Source organism: Vipera ursinii, assembly GCF_947247035.1.
Source record: "Vipera ursinii genome assembly, chromosome: 1".
In the NCBI taxonomy this organism is placed as follows: domain Eukaryota; kingdom Metazoa; phylum Chordata; class Lepidosauria; order Squamata; family Viperidae; genus Vipera; species Vipera ursinii.
The window spans coordinates 203460749-203473358 of NC_139512.1; positions in this window are offsets into that span (position 1 = coordinate 203460749).

The window sequence follows — 12610 nt, forward strand, 5'->3', positions numbered from 1 at the left end:
AGCTGATACCCAAACCATCGTCACACACCGAGGGGCTTTCAGGGTGACTCGTCTCCAATTCGGAATTTCAGTGGCTCCTGGCATTTTCCAGGAAGTCATGGAGAGAACCCTGAAAGGAATCCCAGGGGTTTGCCCATACTTCGATGACGTCCTCATCGCAGGGGATTCCGAGAGCACTTTAGCAGCCAGACTGCACGAAGTGCTAACCAGATTCCGGAGAGCAGGATTAAAACTCAAACGTGAAAAATGCTCCATAGGAGTTCCTTCCATGGAATTCCTGGGCTACAGAATAGATTCTCAGGGAATCCACCCCACAAATTCCAAAATCCTAGCTATCAGGGCCGCCCCGACCCCCAAAAACAAGACAGAGCTCCAAGCATTCCTGGGGCTCTTGAATTTTTATCATGCCTTCCTACCCAGGAAGGCAACTATAGCGGAACCTCTCCATAGGTTACTTGACAAAGGGGCATCATGGCAGTGGACAGAAGTCCACGAGGATAGTTTCAAAAAACTCAAACAGATGCTGTCAAGCAACACAACCATATCCCATTACAAAGAAGATAAACCCCTCTGCATAGCATGTGACGCGTCCCCATATGGGATCGGAGCAGTTTTGAGCCACCTACTAAGTGACGGGACACAGGCGCCGGTTGCTTATTATTCGAGGACCCTCTCCAAAGCTGAAAGGAACTATGCCCAGATCAACAAAGAGGCACTGGCCATCGTGGCGGGCATTAAAAAATTCCACAATTACCTTTATTTTATTTTATTTTATTATTATATTTGTATACCGCCCTTCTCCCGAAGGACTCAGGATGACTCACTATATTCACGGACCATAAGCCATTGCTTGGGCTATTCACCTGGGACCGTCAAACTCCCCAAATATTGTCCCCTCGAATGCTGCGGTGGACAACGTTCCTCTCGGCTTATTCCTACCAATTAATTTACAAACCGGGCAGGGAAATGTGCCACGCAGACGGCCTCAGCAGGCTACTCCTACCCCTCGTAGACCCAGACCTGGCCCCGGCTAGTCACATATTAGCTGTCCAGGAGCTCCTGGAATGCCCGCTAACAGCAAGAGACATCACTGCCGCAACCGGCAGAGACAAAACCCTCAGCAGGGTACTGGTGTGGGTATCTTCTGGTTGGCAATCCATCTCCCCCGGTACGGAATTCCAACCATATTTCACAAGACGAAATGAGCTGACCTCTCACCTAGGCTGTATACTCTGGGGTTGCAGGGTGATAGTGCCACCCATGCACAGACTCAAAGTCCTGCACACATTACACGACGGGCACCCTGGCATCGTAAAGATGAAAGCCTTGGCACGTAGGTATGTGTGGTGGCCGACAATTGATAAGGACATCGGAACACACGTAGCTGGCTACTATTTATGCCAGCAGTCCCGACCAGTACAACCCCAGGCCCCTATTCACAAGTGGGAAACCACCCGGAATCCTTGGTCCCGGGTCCACATTGACTTTGCTGGCCCCTTCCAGGGACAGGTTTTTCTCATTGTAGTGGATAGTTATTCAAAGTGGTTGGAGGTTCTCCCGGTTTCCAGCACAACAACAGCTGCCACCATTCAGGCTCTCAGGCGAATCTTCGCAACACACGGCCTCCCCGATGTTCTAATCTCTGACAACGGCCCTCAATTTACCTCTCATGAATTTCAGATCTTTGCGAAGAACAACTGTATTAGGCATGCCACGTTGGCCCCCTTCCACCCCTCGTCTAACGGTCTTGCAGAGGTTATGGTGAGGGCCACCAAAGATGCCCTCCGGAAGATCATCGCGGGAGATTGGCACCGCCGCCTAGCCCAGTTCCTCCTGGCTCACCACACTACGCCCTGTTCCACCACCGGGAAATCCCCCACGGAACTGCATTGGGGCCGCGCAGACACACAGGCCAACTCCGACCCAGGTCACTTCCCAACCTCCCCCTGGGCCCACCCCCCCGGGGATCCCGAACCGTCCAGCGGTGACAACCCCGGTGTACTGCAATCATCCCAGGACTTACAATCCCCACCCTCGCCACCTCCAAAAGAAACACCGGCAGGAGGGACCCCTCCTCCGCCACTCCGGCAGGACCAGATGGCCCCCCACCTACCTCACGGACTTTGAATGGGCTGGAAGCACGCCGACGCTCAACGGCTCTGTTAAAAATGTTTATTCTGACAGTTCAGTTAAAAAATATATTGTTAAGGGTTTCAAATCGGGGGGGAAAGGGGTGTTACATACTGGCATTTGCAAGGTTAACCCTACTCAAGGAAGCCTCAGGCCTGAGGACAACCAGGGAATCCCTAACACGGCAGCCGTTGACAGTTGACAGCTGTCAAAAGGCTGCCGGAAGAAATCGCGCACGCGCACAGGCCGGTGGCAGCCGTTGACAGTGACAACTGTCAAAAGGCTGCCTAAAGCAATTACGCATGCACCAGAGCCGGCCCAGCTGACAGCCGCGAGCTGTCAGAAAGCCGGCTTCCAAACACGCTTTCCCTCAGCTGGCGGGCCAGCCAGCTGATGGATTCCCCGACCAAGCCGCGCAAGCGCAATCGCCCGGGAGCTGTCAAAGCTGCCGGCAGGCTATTGGTTGCCGCCCTCGAGGTGGGAGAATACGGTTCCCTGATTGGTTGTAACAGTTGACAGTTCGCTATAAAAGCAAGGGTTTCTCCGCTTGTCAGCTGCCCGGAGCTGAAGCAAAATAAACGTTTGGAACCCAGCCTGCCGTCTCCCTCTGATCATTCTCCGAACAATTCAGTTCCTAATTGTCTATCAGAGCTAAAGACATGAGGTAGAAGAAACAGAGAAAAAATTAACTGGTCTAGAGGTGCAGGAAGACTTTGTTTCCAAGTAATTTGTGGGAAATGTCAATTTTGGAAGCTTTCTTGGTAGAAAATATGGTGTGCAGTAAGTCTCTCCAAGTAGCAAAGTAATCAAGTGGTTTACAGGACAATGAAGGATTCTAGCTTAGGAAATGAAAGATTTGTGTCAGAAAATATGCATGTACCACTTAGGAGTTAACATGACTAAAATGACAATTGCCCCAGTTTCTCAACCCAAATTGTGGAGTGTTAAACTTGAAGGCAGCCTGTTTAGCCATGGAAATAAATCAGATGTCTGAAGGGTCACTGGAGATAGTTAATTAGACCACATTTTTAGTAGGTTTCTCCTACTCAAGTACTATTTGTGAGGTCTGTCATTCCCAAGGAACAGAGAAGTAGACTGAGTTTCTGCCTAGATTTATAGGAAAGTTGTACTTTGAAGGACAAGCTTTGCTTAGAATAAACCATTGCTCAGTTTAAAGTTTGGCTGTTATGTTCAGACATCCATACTAAGGTAACTTTATGTTCCATAGCTATCGTAGAGTTCCACCTTGGGAAGCATTCATCTGTTTCTGAGATAGTCCAGTTCTTCACCAAAATCTGAAGTTGTTTCCAAAAATCAACAGAAATATGCCTAAAAGCAAACACCAAAAATTAGAGAATTCCAAATAGAAAAAAAATTAAATGATGAGGGTCCTTGTGTAATCTATCTGCTAATACATTAATAGCATCTCATTTTTCTGCATTTGTGATCAGCTGAAAAGCAGCATTTTAAAGTTGAGAAGTCATCATTGGCTTCTGGCATACTTTATAACGATGTCATATGTCATTTCCACTGTGACATTATGTCATCATTTGCCCGTATTATAAACACCAAGAGCTATCATCTGTCTGACCAATAATTAAAATAATATTTATTCAGCAGACATCAAAGTTTTATCTACATACATTCTCATTACAATCTTTATCAATATATAACAGTTTCAGTAAGGAAGTAAATTTGAACAAGGGAGGCTAGAATGCCACTTTATTCCCCATCGGGGAGTTGATCTTTAGTTTTATAGAATAACACATGCTGATTTTTCTTCCAGATACCCAATCAGTTTCTATTAGTGACTATTTAAATGCTTTAGCCAAAAGCAATCTTCTTTTCTGAGCACCACTGCTTCAGCTATTAAGAACAGGAGCCATTAATCAATCAGTCCTAATCACAGATGTGTATTATTGAGCACAACTTAATTTGGTGGGGGGGGAGTTCATTTGCATTCAGAAATTAGGATCAGCTGGGTAGCATTCACAGTTTATGAATATCTACTCAGACAGCCAAGTCAGCATGACTTGATCCTGGACCCCAAATAAATAAATACTCGAGCAGATGAATTCATAACCTATCAACACTCTCATGCAAATAACACTTCAAATTCATTTCTAATAGAACTTCTATAGCTAACCAAATAATTTTAAAATGAAATATTTAGTTGCCAAAAAAGGATGAGAGAAAGGCTAGAATAAATGAATGATTTGAATTATGCCATAAGGCAATGCAGGGACGCGGTGGCTCAGTGGGTTAGGACGCTGAACTTGTCGATCAGAAGGTTGGCAGTTTGGCGGGTCGAATCCCGAGTGCCACGTAACAGAGTGAGCACCTGTTACTCGTCCCAGCTTCTGCCAACCCAGCAGTTCGAAAGCACGTAAAAGTACAAGTAGAAAAATAGGGACCACTACAGTGGGAAGGTAACAGCGTTCCGTGCACCTTTGGCGTCTAGTCATGCCAGCCACATGACCACGGAGATGTCCTCGGACAAGCGCTGGCTCTTCGGCTTTGAAACAGAGATGAGCACCGGCCCCTAGAGTTGGAAATGACTAGCACGCATGTGCAGGGGAACCTTTACCTTTACCTTTTATAAGGCAATGCAAAACTGAAGGAGAGGGCTAAACTAGTAGGGTGGCTCCCTTATTAATATTCCACCTATTTTCTTTTCTTTCAGTGTCGCTTTCATTGTCTTTAATGCTTAATAATTATTATATAACGGTTTTAGATGACAACTGTTTTATATTTTTACAGGGTTGTTGTATACCACCAAAAACACTTCCCTGAGATGGGTAGCTGTATTAATTTGATAAATAGAAATATTTGCTTTGTTTAGTGTAACCCATCAAAATTTGTTCATAGAACATGACTGACTTAGTTTTTCATTACTATTAACAGATAAAGAAATCTAAAACACTGTTGTTTATATCAAAGGTAGTCATGTTAGTTCATATCAGCTTCCTCTGCTTCTCCAGATAATTATTTTTCATTTTATAATCTTTTGAATGAATATTTAGAAATTGATGGTGACTGTTATGTATTGGGCTTGTGGAATTACACCACGTGCGTTGCTGGGAGAGCAACGGCTCTCCAGCAACCCAGACAGGCCATCTCCGGGCCTGCAATTAGTCAGCCCCAGGCGGCAAGCGCGGGTTCAATCCTATTGGTTGCTACCATAGGGCTTGGCTATATATTGTGGCTGGGTGCAGCCCAAGCTCCAGTACAGTTCCAGCAAGAATAAAAGAATGAGTTTCTCTGTACTCAGTCTTGTGTCATCATTCCTGCTCACCAGAGCCCACAACTTAACAGTGGCGACGAGGATGGGATCCTGCTTTGCTGTTTAAAGGGCTGAAGTCAATGAGGGGTCGGCAGTCCATGCTGGAGGGAAGAGGCATTTTCCCCCCCCCTCTCTTGGCCGGCTAGTAAAGCCACACTAGCAGCTGCGTGCTCAGTGGATGCATTCCCTGAGCCTAAGAAGCAGGATCCAAGAACGCAGGAATCTAAGGAAGATGCCGAAGGTTGGCAAACTTAGAGAATTTGATGTAAAGCATCCAGAAGAATGGCCGTCTTACCTCTCGCAAGTGGAGAACTATCTACGAGCAAATCAAATTGCAGAGGAAGGCCTAAAGGCCACAACATTGCTGTGTGTGTGTGTGGCCCAGCGACTTTTGACCTTGCAGAGAATCTTTTCACATCGACGCCCATCGAAGCAGTATCATTTGCAGACCTCAAGAAGAAGCTGGCCGGGCACTTTCAGCCCAAGATGTTGGAGATGGCGTGGCATTTTAAATTCAACCAAAGAGTGCAGCTACCTGGGGAGACAGCTTCAGAGTTTATCGCGAGCCTAATGCAGGCCACACACATTTGCAAGTTCTCGAACTTAGAAGAACGTCTAAGAGACTGGCTCGTCTGTGGCCTTCGGGACAGAACCCTTCAGCAGAGACTGTTTGCTAGACCCAATCTCACATTCTCCAAGGCACAGGACGAGGTCATGGCTGACGAAGCCACCGGAGGTGCAGTGCAGACAGTTCAGCCCACCAAACCTTCAAAGGTTGAACATTCCATCCATCTTGAGGTCGCCAAATGCATCGGAGAATCATCAGAAGATGAAGAACCCAAAATCAACAAGCTCCAAAGGCAACCAAATGTGCAGAACCACGGAAACCACCAGCAAGAGAATGATTACAAGGCAGTTCTCTTACCTAGATGTAAGGGGTGCAGAGGCAACCATCTTCGCGCCAAATTGCAGATTTCGCTCGGCCATGTGTAAAGCTTGCAGAAGAACTGGCCACATTGCGGTGGTTTACAGAGCCTGCCAGAGAGACAGGCCACCCAAACACCAGTCGGAGGAATTGACTAGGAGAGGTACTGGGGCCCAGGGTCCAGTTAGTGTGGGGTTCTTCAGAAGCCAGAGAAGCGTTTGCCGCACTGGGGCTCGTTGCCCCCTCAAGCCTAAACACAAGCTCTTGGTAGAGCTACAAGGAGTTCCATGTAAGATGGAGTTGGACTCCAGCTTGGCGGTATCGATCATTTTGCAAGACACATTTAACTTTGTGTGTAGGCGCAGTGACAGTTGGGCTAAACTAAGACCCTCAGATATCATTTTAACAGATTTTCAGAATGCTCACATTAAAATTAAGGGTGAAGCCACATTATTGGTAAAATTTAAAGGGTTTTGGGGGGACCTGGATGTAATAGTAGTATGGGGACAAAGAACGAGTCTTATTGGACTTGATTGGTTTGATGCTTTAGGCATTCAAATTACAGGCATTAACCGTACACAAACTGCAGACCTCATGACTGTTTGCGAAGAATACGTGGATGTTTTTTATTCTTTTTTTAAATTATTTTTTATACCGCCCTTCTCCCGAAGGACTCAGGGCAGTGTACAGGGCAATACAATAAAATACAATATATAAAAATTTAAAAAATATTAAATACAATAGCCCAATTTAATAAATTACAAAACGTTAAAATACCCCTAAACCCATCAGACCAGGCCGGCTTGTTCAAATAAATATGTCTTTAGGTCACGTCGGAAGGAGCGAAGGTCGGGAGCCATCCGGAGCTCCACCGGTAAACGGTTCCACAGGTCTGGCGCGCCCACAGAGAATGCCCTCCCCCTGGGGGCCGCCAGTCAACACTCTTTCACCGACAGCACCCTAAGGAGGCCCTCTCTGTGGGAGTGCACTGGACGAAGGGAAGTTGATGCCGGCAGCAGATGTTCCCGTAAGTAACCCGGACCCTGGGGACTTACACTGGCCTACCAATTTCTTTTCAGTTAGATCCTAACGTTGTTCCAATTAGGATTAAACCCCACAGGGTCCCCTTTGCCCTAAAGCACAAAATTGATTCTGAAATTGATAAGCTAGTAAAACAGGGCGTATTACAGCCTGTTGATGGGGGGGAATGGGAAACTCCTATTGTCACCCCACTGAAGTCCAACAGGGAAGTTCGCATTTGCGCTGATTATAAATGCACATTAAATAAGGCCCTCAAACAACATGCTTACCCGGTTCCTGTAGTCAACCATATTTTAGTCTCCTTGCAAGGGGGGATCATTTTTGCTAAACTTGAGTTAGCGCAGGCGTATCAGCATTGCTGGTTGACGAGGCCACAGCCGTGGCTCAAACAATAGTAACTCACAGAGGGGCATTCAAAGTCAAATGCTTACAGTTTGGAGTCAGTGTTGCACCAGGTATTTTCGAAGGAATTATGGAACGCACACTTAAGGGTATTCAGGGTGTCTGTCCTTATTTTGATGATGTTCTTATTGCCGGGGAATCCCCAGAAGTGTTGGCCAGTAGGCTCAGGGTTGTTTTGCAGAGGCTTCGTGATGCAGGCCTCAAATTGAAGAGGAACAAATGTAGTATTGGGGTCTCATCAACGGAATTCTTGGGGTTCCGTATCGATGCTAATGGAATTCACCCCGCTGATTCAAAAGTGAAGGCCATCAAAATGGCTCCAAGGCCAAAATCGAAAGGAAAGCTGCAAGCATTTTTGGGCCTCCCAAATTTTTATCACACATTCCTACCTCATAAGGCAGCAATAGCAGAGCCCCTCCACAGGCTGCTTGATAAAAAAAAGCCCCTTGGAAATGGACTAACTTACATGAAAAAGTCCAGGATCTGAAAGCCCTTCTATCAGAAAAGTCCACTGTAACTCATTACATAGAGTCTAAACCTGTATGTCTTGCATGTGATGCATCTCCCTATGGGGTGGGGGCAGTCTTAAGCCACATAGAGAAAAATGGGACACAGGTTCCTATTGCATTTTACTCTACGACTTTATCTTCTGCTGAATGAAACTATGCACAGATTGATAAAGAAGCCTTGGCCATAGTGGCTGGAGTTAAGAAATTTCATGATTATTTATATGGCAGGGATTTCAGTGTCTACACTGACCATAAACCTCTGTTGGGATTGTTCACAACAGACAAACAAACCCCCGCATACTCTCTCCAAGAATGCTGAGATGGTCTATTTTTTGTCTGCATACAATTTTAAGTTAATGCATAAACCAGGGAAGAAAATGGGCCATGCCCATGGCCTCAGCAGACTACCACTGCCACTAATGGATCCTGATCCAGCTCCTGCTGCTAGAATATTGTCCATATAGGACTTACCTGAGTTTCCCCTTCACGCAGGGGATATTGCTGCTGAAACTGCCACAGATAAAATTCTGAGTAGAGTGTTGTCATGGGTATACACGGGCTGGTTGGAAAAAAGTCCAGGCTCTGAATTTCAAAGTTATTTTGTCAGGAGACATGAGTTGTCTGCACACAAGGGCTGATTTTATGGGGCAACAGAGTAACAATCCCCACTTCATTAAGGGACAGAGTCTTACACTCCTTACATGAGGGCATCCAGGCATTGTCAGAATGAAAGCCTTAGCTAGAAGCTACCTTTGGTGGCCTGGCCTGGATAAGGCTGTAGAGGATCAAGTTCATGGTTGCTATACATGCCAGCAATCTAGGCCTGAAATGCCTCAGGCCCCAGTTCACAGGTGGGAGGAAATGCATACACCCTGGTCTAGGGTTCACATAGACTACGCTGGGCCTTTTCAAGGGCAGCTTTTCCTGGTAGTGGATAGCCACTCAAAATGGCTGGAAGTAATTCCAGTTCCTAACATGACTACTGCTAGGACAATCCAGGTGCTAAGAAAAGTCTTTGCAACACATGGGTTGCCTGACGTTTTAGTTTCTGACAATGGGGCTCAATTCACTGCTGCTGAGTTTCAGGCTTTTCTTAGAGCTAACCTCATCAGACATGCTACGTCTGCACCGTTTCATCCTTCTTCGAATGGATAAGCCAAACGCATGGTGAGGACAACAAAGGAGGCACTCAAGCGTATTATCACAGGTGACTGGCATCACAGATTGGCAGATTCTTTGCTCTGCCAGCATTCTACGCCCTGCACTGCTACAGGTAAAAGTCCTGATGAGCTACGTTGGGGAAGGCGTTTGATTACTAAACTGGACAGGTTGCATCCAGACAGAGTGGCATCAGAAGCCTCTAGACCACAGGTCTGCAACCCGCGGCTCCGGAGCCGCATGCGGCTCTTTCAGCCATCTCCTGTGGCTCCCAGTCCTCTGCCATGTGCAGTCCAAAAAAAAAAAAAAGCGGGACTAAAAAAGTTCAACCAATCAATTCAAATATGCAGGGTAGGTGCATATCTCGCCTTGGCTCCACTCTTCAGTCAAACCCTGTTCTGCGCATGCGCGCATGTACGCGCATGCGCACGCATTTTTTGCGGCTCCCAGTTTTTCCTTTTGCGAGCGAACCGGTTCCGAGTGGCTCTTTCACTGTTTCAGGTTGCTGACCCCTGCTCTAGACCAAAACCCCCGAGGGGGCTGCAGATGGGCGATTGGGTGTGGGCCAGAAACTATGGGCCAGGGAATTAATGGGTTCCTGGTCAAATGACCAAGGCATCTGGACCCCTATCTTATGAGTGGGGTTGGAGGGAGGGCGACTGGTCAGAAGACACATTGACCAACTTAGAAAAAGTTTTCCAGAACGGTCACTGTGGCATAAGTCCCTCCCAAGGTCCTCAAACTGGTACCCAAGCCAGCCCACACAAGAACCACCAGGGGTTTCCCTTCTCAGCGGAGGTGGAATCTGAGGAAGAACCAGGAAGCTCGGAAGTGCAACATGGAACCCCTGACCAGGCGAACCAGCCAAATCTCAGCAACCGCTGTGCCTACTCTGCACAACAGACTGACTCTGGGGTGGGCCAACCGGGTGAGGCCAGCCAGAGCATTTCCATTCCCCTGGACACTGGAGCACAAGGGGACATGGGTCTACCCAGCCCACTGGGTAAGCTGGTAGACCACAAAGCGAGGGGAACTGATTCGTCGGCAGGAAGGACAAGGGAGACGCGTCTTCGTTAAACAGGTTTATTTAGTCAGCCCGGACAACGGGAACAGTAAACAACATGCTTATATAGGTAGCTGTCAAACGGGACAGCAAATCAGCTGGGCGCATTTTTCCCTCCAAGAACAGGGGGCCAATCAGTCAGCTGTAGGGCAGAATTTCCCCAGCGACAACGCTGAGCGGGTAACTAGGCAGGGAATCCTGTCAGCTGGTTTTGGCGGGCGGCTGGCGTTTGACAGCTCGTTGCCGCGACTGCGCATGCGCCAACTTTGACAGCTCGCGGCGGCCGCCGGGCTTGCCGTGAGTTTGACAGTTGGGTGGTGAGTGCGCATGCGTTAGTGTTTGACAGCTCGCGGCTGTCACTGTGGGATAGCCGCGGTTTTGACAGCTCGCGGCTGTATGCGCATGCGCGCCGTTTGACAGCTGTCAAACGGCCGCGTGTGCTTGCGGGAGCGTTTGCGCATGTGTCATTTTTTGACAGCTGTCAGTGCGGCCGCGTAAATGCGGCCTATGACAGCTGTCATTATGGTTTGCAGTATATTGCACCCCTTCCCCCCCCCCTTGAACTGAACAAGGTAATTTAATTTAACTTTCAACAGTGTTAGAACTTGTTGGCGCGCTCCCGGCCCATTCGAAGTCCAGTAAGTATGCTGGCGGCCTTTTCTGTCGCGTGGATCTGCGAGGTGGAGGTTTCTCTATTGTTGCGGGGGGTTCCTCGGGAGGAAGATCGACTGGAGCGGGGACAATCTCTGGGTGAACGGTGCTGGGGGGTGCAGGTTCTTCCGTCGCTGTTCCTGGCGTGGAGGTGTTGGGGGGTGACCTGGGTCGGAGTTGATCTGCGTGTCTCCGTAGTGTGAGTCCCGTGCCAGCATTGATGGTGTATGACAGGGGCCGTTTGATCGAGAACCACCCCCTGGGTCCATTTATCCCTTCCCCCATAATTTCAGGCCCAGACATTTTGTCCCTTGGAGAATGTTTTGTGTGGCAAGTTGTTGGTTTTTTCGGCCGCTGGCCTGTCTGGGTGCAGTCTGTCAAGACGAGTGACCAGTCGGCGACCCCATCTCAGTTCTGCTGGGGATTTACCGGTGGTGGACACGGGAGTGGAGTGGTGAGCGAGGAGGAAGCGGGCGAGTCGACGGTGCCAGTTCCCGACGATTATCCTGCGCAGAGAGTCTTTGGTGGTCTTTACCATGACCTCTGCGAGGCCATTACTGGACGGGTGGAACGGAGCCGATGTTGCGTGTCTAATACAGTTCCTCCTCGTGAAGATCTGGAAATCACGGGAGGTAAATTGAGGTCCGTTGTCAGTGATTATGACATCTGGTAGACCGTGGGTGGCAAAAACTCCCCTTAGGGCTTGAATAGTGGCCTCTGATGTGGTGCTTGAAACCGGGAGAACCTCCAGCCATTTTGAGTAACTGTCTACAATAATTAAAAATGTTTGTCCCTGGAATGGTCCTGCGTAATCGAGGTGGATGCGGGACCAAGGATTGGAAGTGGTTTCCCATTTGTGGACTGGGGCGTGTGGAGGGGAGGGTCTGGTTTGCTGGCAGAGATAGCAGCCGGCTACGTGCTGCTCGATGTCCCTGTCTAAGGAAGGCCACCAGATGTAGCTGCGTGCCAGAGCCTTCATTTTTGAAATGCCAGGGTGGCCCTCATGTAAGGTTTGGAGAACTTTTGCTCTGTGGCATGAGGGGATTATTACCCTGCAGCCCCAAAGGATGCAACCTAAGTGTGTTGAAAGCTCTTGTCTTTTTGCGAAATAAGGTTGGATGGAGGGAGAGGGGCAGGTTGATTGCCAACCTGATGTGACCCATGAGAGTACCCTGCTGAGGGTGGGGTCCCTGGTTGTGGCAATTGCAATGTCTTTGGCAGTTACTGGGCATTCTGTGAGTTCTTGGATGGCCAGGACCTGGCCGGCTGGAGCTGGGTCGGGGTCTATCTGGGACAGTGGGAGCCTGCTAAGGCCGTCTGCATGGGACATTTCCGTCCCAGGCTTGTAGATTAACTGATAGGAGTAGGCAGAGAGGAATGTCGTCCAGCGAAGCATTCGCGGGGATAAAATTTGCGGGGTCTGGCGGTCCCATGTGAATATGCCTAGG